Raw genomic sequence first — 19,160 nt, forward strand, 5'->3', positions numbered from 1 at the left:
TGTACATAGTACTGCAGCTTATTAATACCCTGTGAACTGTAAAAAGCCAAATATATTTACAGTAGTATTGGTCACAAAAATAGTGGGGAAACTTTACAATTGTGAGAATGTGCAAAAGTTCTCACTACGGCAGCATTGACCCAGACAACTACTGAGTATGTGTCCCCTCAAATGCCTCAAAATTCTGGAAGGCTCATTGTGAAACACATCAGTGCACAGTATTTCAAAATTTCAGCACATACAAAATGTCTCTGTATGAAGTGAAGAAAAGTTACATTTCCTGTACAAAATTTGTAGACACCTTGGCTCACAAGAAAAAATGCTGCTTCAGGTTTTGACATGTCTTTCATTTAATTTGCTAATATACTTATTTTGAAATAGTGTTCTATGATAGAATTTAGGGTAACATAAACCTTTATGTTTATTAATGAAAAGAAGATCATAGGATAAATCTCCTAAAAATGTTTACCTCTGTTTTTAGCTTGTTTGGAGATTATACTTTAAATACTGAATTGTCACCAAATCCTCTGGTAAATGTGAAGGTAGTGCTCAAACTCTTGCAGCCTTTGATCTTGCCAATTAGTTTTATATGAGAGAAAAAGTTTTATCAGTCAACTGCAGCCTTATAATTTTAGGAAGAAGTGATTTTAGAAGATTCAGACATCCTATGTTCTAAAACCAAAATAGCCCCATTGTTAAAAATAAGACACAGATATAGATCAGATAGTTGTGGCCAACAGCTCTTACCACCTTTGTCCTTAAGCCAGTTAAATAGTCATAAGTAGTTGATTTTTATATTCGTGCTATGAATATAAAATTTATACCCACAATATAACATTTAACCTGTTCATGTTAAAAAACTTAACTCCTGGTTACCAATATTATCAATAGAATCTGCTCAAGAGAATACAACGAGGGAGGAGAGAGAGAAAAAGAAAGAATCCTCTCAGAAATATGATAGAACATTAGTCACCTCTCTACACATTCCTCCCTGAAAATATCAATCCTATGATTTCAATAGCCTTCTATTTTACCTGGCTTCAGCAAGATTATAATCAAAATTTTATCTGAATCAACTATTACTTAAGTGAGGTTTTCAGATTCAGTTTGGAAGAATGGAAGAGCATGGGTTATGTTGTTGAATAGGCAAAAGTTCAAAGCAAAGCTCCAACATGTGCTGTCAATCTTGGTCAAGATGTAACCCTTCTGTTTTTTCATTTATAAAATCAAAAGACACTTACCACATAATAATCTGAATTTTGTATCAATGCTTAATTGAAATTATCTTCATGAAGATCATCCATACTCTTTTAATTCTAAAATTTCATAAATATTTAGCTCTGATTATATTTTACCTCTTTGAAATATGATTCTTTATCATTTCACAATTCTTAAAAGTGTTCTTTTAAAGTGTTTAAAGTGTTTTTAAAGTGTTCTTTAATTCTAATTTGGTTTCTGTGACCTATCCTTTTCTGCCTTTTTTGTTTTCCATTCTGAGGGTTTATTTTCACTCTTTTGCAGACTCTGCTCTCTCTGCTGTTCATTAAACAACCTCTGTGTTCTTCTCCCTCTGAACTGTATTCCCAAAATATTTTATCCACTATTCCTCCCGCCTCATGGCTTCAACCATCACCTATAAGCTGATGATTGCCCTATATGTGCCTGCTTTCCACATCTCTGTCCCAAGCTCTTGCCTATTGGACAAATTCACCGGGTTGTTCTGAGTGCCATCCAAAACTCCACCCACTTCAACCCAAGACAGAAAGCTGGAACACATCCCAGACTCCTTACCCTACCTCATTCTGCTCTCATATCCCACTAGTGATAGCTTATTGATTCTACCTCTAAAATACGTATTTCTTCTTATTTCTGCCACTGCCATAGTTCAGTTCCTCTGAGCAGATCAATGGAATAGCCTCCGTATTATTCAGAGTCATCTCAGTGTTGTAATAAAGAATGTTTGTGGCAAATGCTGGAATCAAAATCTCAGTGGTTCAGCACAATAAACATATATTCCTTGTTCATGTCACAATCCAGCACAGGTTGGTTGGACAGGATCTGCTTCATTCAGGTGACTTGGCTTCTTCCATCTCGTGGTTACACCATCTCCTATTAGCTTAGAATTCCCCCCAGACCCTTGTATCTGGCAGGCAGCTGAGCAGAGGGAGAGCAGAGTTTGGTTATGGGCTTGCTCTGTATACAGTGGTGGCACAGGGACAGCATAACTGCAATTAAAACTCCATTCAGAAAAAAAGGAATCAGGGGATGTACATGTTCACTAGGCCACTATAATTCTACAATCCTGTTTGGCAGGCCTCGTGATATCCCCTAGCCTGGGGAGATGATAAATTTGTGGATTAAACTTTCATTCTGCTCTCTGGAAATAAGTCTTTTGTCTTTTTCTTGCTTGACCCTCAAGCCTTTCCCTTTAGAAGTTCTTATTGTTTATTTATTCCTTTTGGACACAGCTGAAATGAGTGTAGCCAAAGCAAAAAGGTGATTTTATAGGTCAAACAATCAAAGGTGTTTTAATCAGATATTTTGGATTTCTTGACAATACAAGTTCTTCGAAATCTTGGTAGGCTTCTGTTGTATTTGCTTCCTTGTACAATTCTCAGATCTTTTCTCTTTTCTCTCCCTCTCTCCAGGTCTCTTTGTCCATTAATCGGATCTGTAGCTAAGTCATATTGTTCAGCTAAAAAGTCTTTCTGGGCCTTGTGGTTCTGTGTGGGATCTAGAAGCAGATGGATTTCCACCATCATTCACTCAAGTCTGGATATTTTCTATTGTTTTCCATCTGGCTTGGAAACTAGCCATTTCTTTCTGAGTTCATCTCTTTCTTGAAACACCTTACCAAAGGAAGCCAATAAGAGCTATGACACAGTAACACTGTGGTTCTTTTAAAACAAACCCCCGCAAGCAGCAGTTTTCAAAGTGTAATCTGCACAATTCTGGAAATCCCGAAGACACTTTTAGTGGATCCATGAGGTCAAGATTATTTTCATAATAATATTAAGATGTATTTGTTTTTTCCACTGTATTGACATTTGCACCAACGGTGCCAAAGCAATGGTGAGTAAAACTGTTGGTGCTTGTATTAGTCTGTTATCATGTTGCTAATAAAGACATACCTAAGACCAGGTAATTTATACAGAACTGAAGTTTAATAGACTCACAGTTCCTATGTGACTGGGGAGGCCTCACAATCATGGCAGAAAGCAAGGAAGAGCAAGTCACATCTTACACTCTTACACGGATGGCAACAGACAAGAAAAAGAGCTTCTGCAGGGGACCTCCTCTTTATAAAACCGTCAGACCTCATGAGACTTATTCACTGTCATGAGAAACATTCACCCCCATCATTCAGTTACCTCTCACTAGGTCCCTCCCATGACATGTGGGCATTGTGGGAGCTACAATTGAAGATGAGATTTGGGTGGGAACACAGCCAAACGTTATCAGTTCTTTAGCATAAATCAAGGCAAAATTACCATATTGTATCATATCATTTTATTATGTCATTGCATCACTTTCATCACCATGATCTCACAGGTTTAAAAACTTTTGCTTAAGAATACGCTGATGAAACAGGTAAAAATTACGCATTTTATTAAAGCTCAACACTTGAGTTATAAATCTTTTAAGTATTCTGTGGGACCACAAGGAAAGAACACAAAGCACTTCTGCTGCATACCCAAGTACAATGGTTGTCTTGAGGAAAAGCAATGTGTGATTGTTTGAGTTGCAAACTGAACTTGTCTCTTTTTTGTGGAATACCATTTTTGCTTGAAAGAACAAGTGATAAACAAAATATGGTTATTCATACTTGGATATTTGGCAGTCATTTTCTTGAAAATAAATGAAGTGAGCCTGTCACTTGAAGGCAAACAACCTGACAGTATTTGGTGCCAATGATAAAATCTGAGCTTTCAAGTGAAAATTAGAATTTTGGAAAACTTGTATCCACTACTATCAGCTTGACAGCTTCTGAATACTTAAAGAATTTTTATGAGATCCATGGTGATATTAACAAATGTTATTTTTAAAAATATTACATAATGAAATGTGCCTATTACGTAACTCAATGAAATAATATTTTCCAAATAATCAATACAAGATATTATAAAATCATGCATAAGTAAAGGATCCATTTAAAGTGGATTTAATGTACTAGAGTGTGAAAAGTTTATTGATATGGTTTCAGTTCCACACTGCAATATACTTTTATAAAATTATCACTTTTGAGTCATGATATAATACAAAAGAATGTCAACAATTATCTGAAAAGACTATTAAAATATTCCTTCAAAAGAAGGAGTATTGTTCTTCCAACAAGAAATACCTACACATCTATATGGCACTAGATTTTCTTCACTTATTTCAACAAAGACAACATATCACAACAGAATGGATGAAAAAGCAAATAAGAATCTACATGTCCTCTATTAAGCTAGACAATATAGAGTTTTGCAAAAATGTAAAACAATGCTGTTCTTTTTACTATTTATTTTGCAAATACAATTATCCTAAAATATGTTATTTGCAGAGAAAATAAAATTTTTATACACTTTTGGTGGGAATGTAAACTAGTACAACCACTATGAAGAAGAGTATGGAGGTTCCTCCAAAAACTAAAATAGAACTACCATATGATCCAGCAATCTCACTACTGGGCATTTATCCAAAGGAAAGGAAGTCAGTATATCAAAAAGACATCTGCACCTCCATGTTTGTTACAACACTATTTACAAGAGCCAAGATACAGAATCAGCCTAGGTGTCCAACAACAGATGAATGGATAAAGAAAATGTGGCATATATATGTATGTGTATATACATATATATACACAAACAATGGAATACTATTCAGCCATGAAAGAGAATGAAATCCCGTCACTCTCAGCAACATCGGTGGAACTGGAAGTCATTATGTTAAGTGAAATAAACCACTTTCTGGTGCTGACCAGAAAGTTGAACACTACATGTTCTCACTTATATGTTGAAAGTAAAAAATAAGTTGATCTCATACAAGTAAAATGGAAAACAGAGTATACTATTGGCTGGAAGAGGAGGTGGAAAGGGGATAAAGAGAGATTCATTAAAAGATATAAAATTATAGCTAGATAGGATAAGTAGGTTCTTTGTGTTCTATACCACTGTAGAATGACTATGGTTAACAATAATATATAGTATCAAATAACTAAGAGGAGGATATTGAATGTTTCCAACACAAATAAATGATAAACATTTGAGATGATGGATATGCTAATTACCCTGATCTGATCACTTTACATGTAGCAAAACATCACTATATATACCACAAATATATCCATTATATGACAATTTTAATTTTCTTTAATGTTATTTATGTTAACACGATACTATTTTCAATTCATTATTTTTAAATGTTTATTTCAATTTTAAATGGTAATTTTTGCTAGATATAACCTATAAACAACAGATTTTTATGGTCCTCAATAGTTTGTAAAAGGGTAAAACAGCCCTGAGAATAAAAAGTTTGAGAATCACTGTCCTAGAGATGGATCAGCAAAATATGGCCTGCATATAAAAAACAACTCATTGCCTGTTTCATAAATAAAGTTGTTTTAGGACACAGCCACAACCATTTGCTTACCTGGTGTCATGGTTGCTTTCATGTTGTAATAGCAGAGTTGAATAATTGCAACAGAGATAGAATTACTCCCAAGGCCAACTCCTAAAATACTTACTATCTGGCCTTTTACAGAAAGAGTTTGCTGATCCTTGCCCTAGAGCTTTGGTTCTCAATCCTAGCTGTGAAATAATACTAATGTCGCCTTCCCCTCAGCACATACACAGAAACCATTTAATTAAATCAGAATCTCTGGGAGTGGTCTTTGAGTAGGAATAAGTTTTTTAAATTCCTCAGGTGATTTTCAAATGCAGCCAAGGTGAAGAATCACTGTGTTAAACTGTAGAGATCCTTAGGCATAATGACTGCCTTCCAAGTTATTCCAGACAGCAACTTAACAAAAAATGTTCCCCTTTATAACACACTTTATTTCCAGCCCCTAATAGAAGGGTCCTGCCCATGGGCCAAACACTAAGTCAATGCCATCTGCACTGATTTGTATTTTTGTTATAACATCAACACCCTATCACTACATTCAAATTTCAAGGTCAGGTTAGAGTGTTTGCTCTGGCAAATACTTTGCAAATTTCAGTGGCTTAACACAAGAAAAGCTTTATTTCTCATGCAAATCAGGTGCAATGTGCTTGGTAGGGATCTCTGCTCCTCTTAGGGCTCTTGCTGCTTCTGGCTAGAGACCCTGCCATCCCTCAGTGCCTCCAAGTACTGTGCCAAATCCCTCTACATTCAACCAGCAGAAGAGAGAAAAGAAAAAGCATGGAGGATTGCATGAGAAGTGTTTTAGGAGCCTGGATAAGGCACACATTAAATCCTATTGCACAGAGCTTTGTCATATTAGTCACAACAATACAAAAAAAGGGGCCAGGCGTAGTGGCTAACACCTGTAATACCAGCACTTTGGGAGGTCAAGGCAGGCATATTGCCTGAGGTCAGGAGTTCGAGACCAGCCTGTCTAACATGGTGAAACCCTATCTCTATTAAAAATACAAAAAAATTAGCCAGGCGTGGTGGCACACACCTGTAGTCCCAGTTACTCGAGAGGCTGAGGCAGGAGAATCGCTTGAACCGGAGAGGCAGAGGTTGCAGTGAGTTGAGATCATGCTACTGCTCTCCAGGCTAGGTGACAGAGCAAGACTCTGTCCCCACCTCCCAAAAAAAAAAAAAAAAAAAAAAAATTCAGTCTACCTCTCTAACAAAGAGGAAAGCAAAACGGTTTGGTGAACTGGGAACTGGCTTTATCCCTTCATACACTCTTGCATTACTAGTCTCCTATATGGAGCACCCCTCAGGCCCCTTGAGGTAGGTAGAATAACAGCCTACCAGAGATGTCCACATCCTGTTCCCCAGAACCAGTGAATATGTTTTATGCAAAAAAATGAACTTCTGCAGATGTGATTAAAGTTAATATAAGGAGATTATCCTGGATTATTCAGGTAGCCTCAATCTAATCACATGAGTGTTTAAAATCAAATAACATTTCTGGTCTGTGGTTAGAGACATGTGAAGATGGAAGACTGGTCAGAGAAACGCAATGTGGCTGGAGAAAGATGGAGGAAGAGAGCCATGAACCAAGAATAATGGGCAGCCTCTAGAGGCTGGGAAAGGCAAAGAAAGGGATTTTGTCGCCTCCAGCCTCCAGAAAGGAATACAGTATTGCCCATACCCTGACTTCAGTGCAGTGAGACCTGTGCTGGATGTCAAACCTAAAGAACTATAAGATAAATTGGTATTTTAAGTCACTAATTTTGTGACAATTTGTTAAAGCAGTCATTGAAACCTTACACCACTCTCTTCCATGTTTGTCCTGCTGTCAGTGACAGTCCTAAAATTCAAATGTTAATGGGTTATTCCTTTCCTCAAATTCTTTGAATTGCTCCTAACTCATTCACTTAATAAAAACACCCTAAGCAACTACAATGTGCCAGACACTCTCCCAGACCTCTGGATTGCCACTTGAGTGAGGCAGGCATGGTTGCTGCTGTACTGGAGCTTAGCAGATAGCAACTACAAGACACAACTTAAAACTCTTTCGCATACCTTCAGTGCCTGCATGAGCTAACTCCAAATCACCTGCATAACATCATCTCTTGGCTCTTCTGTCAAGAAAAAAAAAAAAAAAAAAGCCATAAGACTTCTAACATAACGAGCTCATTAAACTTCTAAGATTCCACAGTATTTCATGGCACTTTTTAGGACATTCCTGGCCACAGTATGAAACTTTGTTCTGCCCTCCCAACTCTGTGTCCATGTGGAAAACAGTGACCTCTCTCTTAAGAGTTATCTCAAACATCACTCCAGAGAAATAAGTCCACACCTAGATTCCCTCCTGTATTTCTCATTGCAGAGTTTATACATCCAATTTTGTATTTATTTCACTGAATTACAATTGTCCCTTTCCCCACCTTCATTATGGCTTTTAACAGATTTAGAGAGAAGTTCCTAGTAAATTTACTTTTAAATAAAGGTTGAGAGTTCTCTTTCATTCATTCATTTGTTCTCTCAAAATAAGTTCATTAAAACACATAATTTGCCAGAACTTAATCTGCAGGAAGATAGATCATATCATTAAAAAAATCCCAAAATAGGAAAACATGAATAAGCTTGTAACCACCCCCCTTTTACGCAATAGAGTTTCCAACATGTATCTACCATCCATTTCAAAGATCATGCTTTCTAGAGAAACAAAATGGTGACGGACTCCGAGAAGACTATGTAATAATCATCACACTCAATATGGCTATAAAACTAGGATTCTGCATGTTCCTCATTTACCAAACCCCTGAAATTTACTAGAACCATGTGTAATTTAACTGTATAGTTGTATTATAAGGTGTATAGTAACTGTAATTTCAACACGGACCTACAACAAATACTCCACCAGTGGATTAAGTTTATATGGATTACATCATTTAGATAGGCAAATTCCATATGCCTATAAGAACTGGCAGAAAAAGCAGCCTTTTTGTGAGCATTGGAAGTGTAAGACATGAAAATTATATTATGAAACTATTTTCTTGTAATTTACTATTAACTTTTTCTTGAAAAATAAGATCCTGGTCTGTCTCAAACAGAGACACATTTTCACAGAACAGTCAAGCACTCTATGCAAAATTCACATCCTAGTTAGTTAAGTGGACAAGAATCATCCCCATAAATTATTAAATTCCCTCACATCTGGATACTTTATGTTAACCACAGTGAACATTAATATATTTTATTCAGTAATATATCTGTTATATATGAATGGTGATATGCTAAATAATTTATTGTTTATAGAGAACACTTTGATAAATTATCACTGTCACTATTGCAGAAATTAAACCATTCTTTAGAGCCTAATTTTAATACATTTTCAAGCATTTCTTGAGCAGTAATTATTTTGTATCTATTATGTGTAAAGTGCAGAAGGAGATTATTTTTGAAAAAAAAAAAGTATCACTTGTAAAATAATTACCAGTTTGTGGGTAGAGAAAAAATTTATTTTGACCAGAATAAAATTTATTCTGACCACAGGCACAACATTTTTAATGTACAAATCCCAGCTGTCAATACATGAAGTTTCCCTGAACCTTTTCACTTCTCTTTTGGTGAGAACTCTCATCCAGCATCTAGCAGGCATTGGATTCCTACCGGCCCTGCAGTTTAGTTTTCCTACACAGTGAATATTAATAGTAATCAGTTATTGTCCTCATCATCACTTCCCAACATGCTATTAGTTTTCCAGTGGGCATTGATTCTGTAATATGGAGTCTAACCTTCTAACCACTATGGCACAGACTAACCAGGAAATCATCCCCTAGGAAAATATTGACCTCTAAGTCAATGATCATTAAAAACAACCAATACATTGTGAAGCTTGACAAATCACAATGGGACTAGGTACTCAACAAATTGCAATCATGAAGTCACAATTATCCAGCAATTAGGTTTACAGCCGTATCCACCCTTTAAATAATCAAGTCTACAAGTTTGCCCACACTTCTTTCTGCAGAACTTAATCTGTAAGGTTTCTAAAGCTTTCTTTTTTATGCAGGTTCCTGTAAGCAACTGCATCTGAGTGAAGTAATAATGACAAACCTTATGAAGCAGAAAGAACAGTAATTCATTTACTTAACATAAGCCTAATTTTTAAAAGGGGAGAATCATTGCCAAGCTCTATTTCCAAATGGAATATGCTCTGAGTCATCATAAAAACTTGGCTGCCAGAAGAGTATCTAGTTTAGTAAATAATGAAGGTGAATGTCCAATGTTTTTGGAATGATTTCAGCAACAGGTAACAAACAGGAAGCCTGACTACAGTGGCTTAAAAAAAATGAGAAGTATTTTTCTCCCATAATGAGAAATCCAGAGTTTAGCAGTTCTGGGCTGGTTCAGCAGATCAATGATGCCAAAGACTCTGAGATCACTTTACTTTGTCCTCATAATTACAAAAAAGCTGTTGTGGCTTCTACAATTATATCCCCTTTCCAACAAGAAGAAAGAGGATGTAGCAAGGAGAATGGGTGGTACCAATATTTGAAAGTAAAAGTTTTATTAGGAAGCTCCCAGAAAACTTCTGTGTATGTTTCTTCAGCTATAATTTTGCCCCAGAGCCAGTCCTGGCAGAAAGGTGGCTGGAGAGAAAAGAGATGCAGAGAGAAAACGAAGAGCACTTTTTGACATTCAGAAACTGCAGCTATATAGCTAGGCCTTGATGTGAAAAGCTAGCTGTGTTCATAAATAGGCCTTGATGATATCCTGTTGAACATAAACAAGCTTCAAAATCACTAACATCAGTGACCATGATGAACTGAACAAAAAAGGACCACTCTATAACCTTGTCTAAGCACATAAACAAGGTCATTGTGCAAACCAGAAAAATATCAAGCACCTTCATAGCCTGGCTAATATGAGTAGCTTCTGCTTCTTTCCCAGTTTAATCTTTAGCCTCACTTTATTTTTCCCATCTTATGGATAAGATTTTTAAAATAAGCAATCATATATATACCCCCAATTCCTGATAGCATCCAATTCAGAGCAAAGCCACTTTCTTAAGCTCTTCTCGAAAATCACCTGAGACCAGATCCTGTAATAAGCCTTCCAAACACCCTCTTACTGAAATGCCCCCACGTTTCCCATGGTGTCTTGTCTCCTTTCTTGCATCTATTAATAAGACTTGCTTGATTACAGGTCTGTCCCTGGTGGGCTTTAGCTGGATAACATTAACAACAGATGGGATCAACCAAACAACAGTATTTGTCACACCTTGGTTTCATTCTAGTCTATTTATAATTAAAATGATGTGCCTTAATATGGCATGCTTCAAAATCCTTAGCTAGAAAAGTAGCCATGGTATAGTGAACAGAGCATATGATGAACAATCGGGATAAAGACTCTAGTCCACTCTGCCCAATTAACTAGTTAAGTGACCCTGGGCGAGTCATTTAAAAGGAGAGGAACCGACCTCACAATGATCCAAAGAACCAACTAACACTCATAGGTCTGAGAAATGGCTCAAAACTAAAAGTTCCAAGAAATTAAGTACATTTTCCTTCTATTTACATTTTTAAGTGGCAGAAGCAGGATTTGAACCCGGGTGGAGTCTAAAAGCTTTCCATTGTACCACATTGCCTCACCGGGCCCCAGCTTCCTCTATGAACTGACTAGGTTGGTGAACCAGAACTGTAATGGCCCTTTTCATTCACCAGAGATCTTGCATGACAATTAATAATATTTATATTTACTCTTTTTTAGTCCCAAGTCTGTAGATGAAAGGTGCAAGACTAATTCGAGGTAATGTGCATTTATGGAGTTCTGATTTTTAGCAAGCCCTTTTCTACACAGCATAAATCATAGATTTGAGCTATCATTTGAACCTCCAAGTCAAATCGATTTTCAGTTCCTTGTAATTTAAAATATGACTAATTTACTTAAGGAATTGTATGAGATGCTATACCAAGAAGGACTGAAGAGGTAAAGCCTTAAGTAGGGAAAGCAAGTGACATATTCTTTATCTATATTCAATGCTAAATTTTAATACTTTTGCACACATTTGGGATCCTTTTCAAAAAATAGACAAATACATACAAGAAATGAATTTATCCAATCACACAAATAATAAGGACAAATATAAAATTGTATCCATTCTACTAACAATTTAGTAAATATTTTTTAAAGAAATAAGCAGTGTAGAGGATTTGTGGAAATATGCACTGAAGGATCAGAGAAAGAAATATTATCCTTTCTTTTGGAAGGCAGTATAGAACATGTATGAAACACTAGGATTTTTGCATATCATATTCAACCCACAAATTCATACTGTACAAAATCATAGCTGTGTAGAGAATGAGCCACAAAATTGTTTGTAGAAATATTCAGAGTGGATGAAAAATTAGCAAAAAGCTAAAAGATTAGAAATTTATTTTTACCAGAGTAAAATTTATTTACTACTAATAATTATTTATTATTCTAAGAAGAATGGTTTAATAAACTATGGTTTATTTATACAATGAAAATCTGTGTAAGTATTAAAAAAATGAAATGAAAAGGCATTAAGCAACATAGGCAAATATTCAAAATACATTACTAGGTTAAAAAATGTAAATTAAAAATATGTGATTGTGTTGTTGTTTTATACATGTGTGTATACGGGAGTAAATGAATTTTTAAAAGGAGAAATATATTGAGTAGTTATCTTTGACTGGTGGGACCATAGGTGGTTTTATTTTCTTCATTTTATTTATCTACATTTTCCAAATTCTCTACCTTTATAATAATAAAAAATATACTAAGTGAAATTTTAAAACAAATGCTAATATATGTCAGTCAATAACAAATATACTGTTGAGTATTTCAATACTAAATTTACTTGTCCTTTAAAATAAACAAACAACTCTAGATAAAAGACAAACATTCTCTATGAAGTAAACCTAGCTCACAGATGCTATACCAAGGGCCATCTTTGTTCTGTCAACCATGAATGTCCTTTTCTTTAGAGGTTTGTTTTTCAAATAATTGTTTTAATTATCTTCTCTACTTTATAATTTGGAAATCTAGCTTAAAAGGAATAGTGTATGTATAAACAAATTCTAAGAAACAAAATGATCAAAATAAGTATTGTTTATGTTATAAAAATTTTTCTTGTGGTATTACCCACATGAACTTCTGAGTGTTGTAAAGGCAGTTTGTTTACTTAACACATTGTATATGGGAGTATACAACGTGTTAGGTAGTGTAGTGTTATTTTTTGTAAGCAAATGTAATGTTGCCAATCAACAATTGTGCAAATGATCTTTGGAAAAAGATGGTGTCAAAGGAGGAGGTTGTTTTGGGGTCTTTTGTTTTCTTTAGGCATTTTTCTCTTAAACATAGGAAGGATTTTCAAAAATCACCATCAGAAAAAACCTGTGCCTTATTTAACTGCCACATTAATGGTAGAAATTTAAACGCCACTGAAAAGAGAAGTTGAATAATTTACCAGCACAGAAAACATTACAATAGCTACCTTGTGTTGGTTGCCTACTGTTACTTATGTTCTTTAATGTTTATTACTTTATTTAAACCCCACAGGCGTCCTGCAAAGCAAATATGATTACCACTGTTTTGCAGATGAAGAAAATGAAGCTCAGGAAGTTTAAATAACTTGAATAAAATAGCCATAAAAATAAGCAGGATTTGAACACAGGTCTCAGACTCCAGTCCTATGTTCTGTTCATTTTGTACACTATGGGACTGGATTCTAGATGTATCTGTTTTTCTCATTTGTTCCATATTGAGCACCTTACAAAATGTGTCTTCTCCCATTTATAACATGAACTAATGTAAAGTTATTCAAATGCACGATTCTGAAAACCTTGATTTAGGAAATAATGCACAATATAGTTTTGTATGTGACCAATGAGTATCATCATGTCACTGGTATCTTCTTCTTCCACAACTTGAGATATGGTGTTACTCTGCAGAAAAATTTCAAAGTACAATTTCAAGTTTTCCAGTATTTTTTTTTTAATTCTTTGCCCCAGTATATCCAATTACTCTGTAGTGTTTCTTCTGTACAGAGCATCAACACTGTTTGATTTCATATTGCTAACAGATCCAAAACTAAATGTCCCCTCTTAGGCTGGAGGTCTACACGACTGCTCTCAATTCTGGTTGTTCCAGATCCTCCTTCTGTGTCGCTGTTTCATGTTCAATGCTGAAGACTTGGTGTCCATGCCTGACATAACCTGAAGGTGCCTCTTGAATGGATCACATTTGGCTTTTCCTTATGTCCTTGCTCACTATCATGGCTACCACTAGAGCCAGGGCAACCCACAGAGATGGACTTGAAGTGAGAAATCCACTCTGACCTTTGCCAGAACATCCAGCTCAGATTTTGGCCAAGGTAAGGAGTTCTTAACTGTGTCAAATCTGGCTTGAACTCCCAAAGTTGCATCTCTTTGCATTCACAGATACATCCACTTCTATTAGGCAAACACGTTACCAAAATAATACTGTTTAGTCAGATTCCAAGTAAAGCTATTTGTAGAACCAGAAGGAAATTTTCCTTGATGCATTTTTCCATTCACTGGTTGTACTTAGTCACATCCTCTTAATGTATTCTTTATCATATCTGCATTTTTTTGCACTTTATTGACATCTTGACTAGGTCAACATTACCCAATCTATCCTGTAGGTTTTAATAACTTTTAAGCTAAAAAGAAAAAAATATCTTAAAGTCGGGGTTTCTTTCTTAAAAGTCTTTCCTGTATAGTATCTCCTATGTAACATCCATGTAAACAGGCTGCCCAACTTTCCTCTGCCAAAAATCTAAGCTCCATGTACTAAAGTCATGCCAGGGGGTGTCATTTGGTTGCCTCTGTCTTGGATCCCTGAGCCCAGGGAACTTGCATAATAATATCCTGTTCTAAAGCTATATTGTCTTAGTCAGTTTGATCTGCTTTTTAAACAAAAATACATTACACTGGGTGGCTTAAGCAACGGAACCCACAAAACCCAGTTCCATGCCCATAAACATAAGTTACTCTACAGCTTTCCTTGAGGGAAAAAATAACAATCTTAATAAGTACTGCTATAATAAATTATATTATGTAGATATTAACTTATATATAATCTATTTTAAGAATAAAATAGAATAAACTATTGGTTTAAAGGCGAGTATCCAATCTTTTGGCTTCCCTGAGCTATATTGTAAGAATAAGAATTATCTTGGGCCACACACAAAATACACTAGCATTAGCGATAACTGATGAGCTAAAAAAGAAAAAAAAAAATCTCATAATGTTTTAAGAAAATTTACGAATTTGTGTTGGGGAACATTCAATGCTGTCCTGGGTCACACATGTGGGTCTGTGGGCTGAAGGTTGGATAAGCTTAGTTTAAAAAAGGAGGTACGTTAATACTTTCAGGCTAAAAAGATATCATACAGAAAATTTTATTTGTGCTAGAAGAGATCAGAAGCTACAAGAGCATATGGAAAAAATGATAGGCAGGAACTGCTCAGAACAAAGATTGCATGAGGACCTACTGGCCCTGATACTGTTACACATTTTTTCATCTTCTACAGGAAAGATTTAGGCAGAAAGACTGTAAATATTATATTTCTGTTTGATTAAAAAACTGGTCCTGCTTAAAGTATTTCTGAAGATTTCCTCCTGAAAATAATCAATAATAATAACAACAATAACAACAACAACCTCTCTCTTCTTTTCTTTGGTCAATTTGGAGATACGTTTCATTTATATTTGTGCCAAAGAAAGGTTCTTCTTCCTTTGCCTTTTGTTTCAATTAGGAGAAAAATGTTCTTATGAACTTTACATTATATCATCTTATCTCGGTTGGCCAGAATCCCAGTGAAACTTGTATAGGTTTTAAATTTCTTTACTTTTACTCCCTGTAGAGAAGTCATATTTTGCTACACTCAAAAAAATTTATTGCCAAAGATTGATGACTCCTTACATGGAAAATTTAAATGCACACAGTGTCTGCACTTTTAGACTGTTTCAAATAATATATTTAATTTTACATTGACTTCTCTAAAATCATCTAATGATTTATTTTAACCTCTTTTATGCAGAAGACATTCTGATAACAAAATGTGTAAATTATTCAAGAGAAGGAAAACATGTTACTATCATTAAAAAATCTTATTTCTAAACAAAGCATGATTAAAATTTAGCCCTTACTTCTCTACTTATATTTTAATTGTTTTTTAAAAAAACCTTTTGTTTATAAACTAACACACTGTAGGAAAGTAGGGAAAAATAGCCTAACCCTTATTATTACAATGAGTATTTTTTTAAGACCTGTAAACTGCTAGCCATTCCTGAATCCCAGTGGCGGAGATGGGGGTGGTGGTAAAGAGACTTAAAAACAACAAAACAAACACATCAGCCATACTAAAATAAGAATTGCTTGAAGGATCTTCATTTTTTTTAAAATTTAAGCTTTTCTACTCCACCTATTCCCATTGTGGTGATAGAAATAATAAAGCTTTAAAGTCAAAAATTAATATATTACAACAGATTTGAGAGCAAAACACTGGAACTAGTCAGACAACTTTCTGTAATCGAAACCCACAACAAAGAGAAATTAAACTTCCTATAATTTTATAAATTACAGAAGGAATACCTGTAATTACCTTCATAAATGATGACCAAAATATTTGCCCGTAAGGAATTGGAATACATTTGAAGGGAGGCTGCCTTGTTTGCCATGCTGAAAAAAGAAGGCATGTTGACACACAGGAAAATAGTAGTGCATTTTGGATAGGACCGAGAAAAAGCATTTTAAAGAAACCTGATAAACAGGGCATGGATGTTTTCTATGAGGAGATTCAACAAACCCAACTAAACAAGAAGCTACCTGTGACAAGCAAAACTACCACTACACACACACACACACACACACCCCCTCCACCTTTTCAACCAGTTCCTCAAGCGCACTAGCTAGCAGATAATCACCTAGAGCAAACCAGGTGCGATGTGTATTTTCATGTAGATCAAGACTGAACCATCCCACCTGCCTCCCACCCCCAGCAGAAGACAGTTCTACAGGCTCTAGAAACCACAGAATGCCAGCATCTAGACAACTGGCAGTTTCCAAATGTTAATCCCATCATAAAAGATGAACATAATTTCAGTCCAGCTAAATTAGACATACAAGATGATGGAAATGGCATGCATTACTCCTGTAACCAGTCATCCAAAATAAATGGGCTCATTTATATAGAGCTTTGCTATTTAAGAGATATTTGAAGGCAGGCAAGCTTAAAGTATAAGTTAGAACATGTCATGTCAAGCAACTTAGAGAATCTCATAACTAATGTTATTTTTACCGTGAATGTACAGTTCACATTCATTATTCCAGGTAGAAGCTTCATCAGCATCCCCTAGCACATTATGAATTCCTAATCCAAGACTCTCCCATCTATAAGCAATGTGTTTCTCCTTTTTGCTGTAAATGATATATAGACTCCAGAGAGCAAAGTTTCTCTGTAACATATCATTCCTAAAAGGCTCTTCCCACCTCCATCCCCAATAGTAAGCAGATTCTTTGCAGAGTTTTCATTTACCTACTTGAATACAAAGGTGATTTAAAAATCTTTATGTTTATTATACAGTCGTAATGGATCAACACCCTTCATAAAGAACCCAGTGATCTTCAAAACAGAAGTAACTTACTTGGTGCAGCTACAAATATCTTAGTATCTTTTTAAGGGAAAGTATCATCAAATAGAACTATTCTCAGAGTAGGCCCATTAAACCAGTCACAAGATAAAGAACACAGGTAAATACTGTTCTTAATTGCCCGGACTACATTCTGTAACTCAATTGATTACTTTCTAAAACTATATATGTCCTTAAAATAGCGTATTGTTTTATTTTGTCACCTAGTACGTAAAAGCAATGTTAGAAAGTGCATTGAGTAAAAAGTGAGCAATTCAAATTCTACAGCTATGAGCCTCTCCATCTTTATTTTTTTCTTTTGTCAAATATTGTATGATTCTAGAAGCTAAAACAGTTCCTACAAATGCCTACCCAGAAAGGAGAAGCAAGCAAAGGAAAGAAGGGAGGGAGGAAGGAAGCATGGAGGGAGGAAGACACCATCTACTTGATCCTGCTGTGTAATACTTGAAGGTTCTCACTGTGGTTTTATTCTGTCTTTGAATCTCTAACAACCCAACAGCCACCATTAGTCACAAAAACACATCTGTGTTTAAAAGCTATCCACAGAAAAATTGAAATGAGTGATCTATATATCACAGAGACAAAAGGGGATATATATATATATATATATATATATATATATATCCTTTTTCTATACTATTATATAGAATAGAGAAAAGCCTCAACATAAGAAATTAGGGTATTATACACAAAACTTAGATATCCAGGCCAGGCATGGTAGCTCATGTCTAAAATCCCAGTACTTTAGGAGGCCAAGGCTGGATGATCACTTGAGGCCAGGAGTTCAAGACCATCCTGGGTAACATAGTAAGATCTTATCTCTACAAAAAAATACAAAAATTCCCTGGGCATGCTGGCAGGCACCTGTTGTCCTAGTTACTCAGGAAGCTTAGGCAGGAAAACCACTTGAGCATAAGAGTTTGAGGCTGCAGCAAGCTATGTTCATGCCACCGTACTCCTGCTTAGGTGACAGAGTGAGACTCTGTGGAAAGAAAGGAAAGAGAAAGAGAAAGGAAAGGGAAAGGGAAGGAAGAGAGAGAGAAAAAGAAAAGAAAAAAATAAAGTTAGATATGCAGAGATTTTGAGATGACCGACAGAATTCATCTGAATCCACAATCCTTATAGCTAGATCCTTATATGATTGCTCCAAAAATGTACATTCTGGACCTAGCACATTCGCTAGCCACCCCCCCGCCCCCAACAATTCTTAATTTCTAGTAGCTGTGGCAGAACAATGCTACACGCAATGGTGGTATCACCCATATGAGAATAACAACATAGGAATTCTAATAAAATACTTGTAGATAGTCTTTGAGGTTTAAAAATCACTAGATATTTTTGACAGCAATATCTCTAGTACTTGTACCTCTGTTGTACCTCTGTTTATCTGTCACTACCTCAAGTCTTAGTTCCTATTGATTAAATCTATTTTAGCAACAGTTATAAAACTTTGCTTCTAGATGTGAAATGGCCATAGGGACTCTACTTCCTGGTTAACATGTCTTAATGAATCACCACATTTTCATGTTTTCCCACAAGAAAGGAACATGGTATAATAGAAATAGGTTAAGATGTAATAATCTCCCCCTTTCCTGAATATGCCTCTGAATCTCTCTGTGTATATCTCAGAATTCTTTCATTTGCATATAAGGAAACTACTATGACCTATAGCTTTTACAAACTGATGCCAATAGTGCTCACATTCCTTACAAAGATCTAGAATTTATTACAAAGTAATTAAAATCAACAACAAGAAAACAAACTTCCAGCTTTAAAGTTCATATGGAACCAAAAAAGAGCCCACATTGCCAAGATAATCCTAAGTCAAAAGAACAAAGCTGGAGGCATCACGCTACCTGACTTCAA

This window comes from Colobus angolensis, unplaced genomic scaffold (genome assembly GCF_000951035.1).
Source record: "Colobus angolensis palliatus isolate OR3802 unplaced genomic scaffold, Cang.pa_1.0 Scaffold217, whole genome shotgun sequence".
NCBI lineage: Eukaryota > Metazoa > Chordata > Mammalia > Primates > Cercopithecidae > Colobus > Colobus angolensis.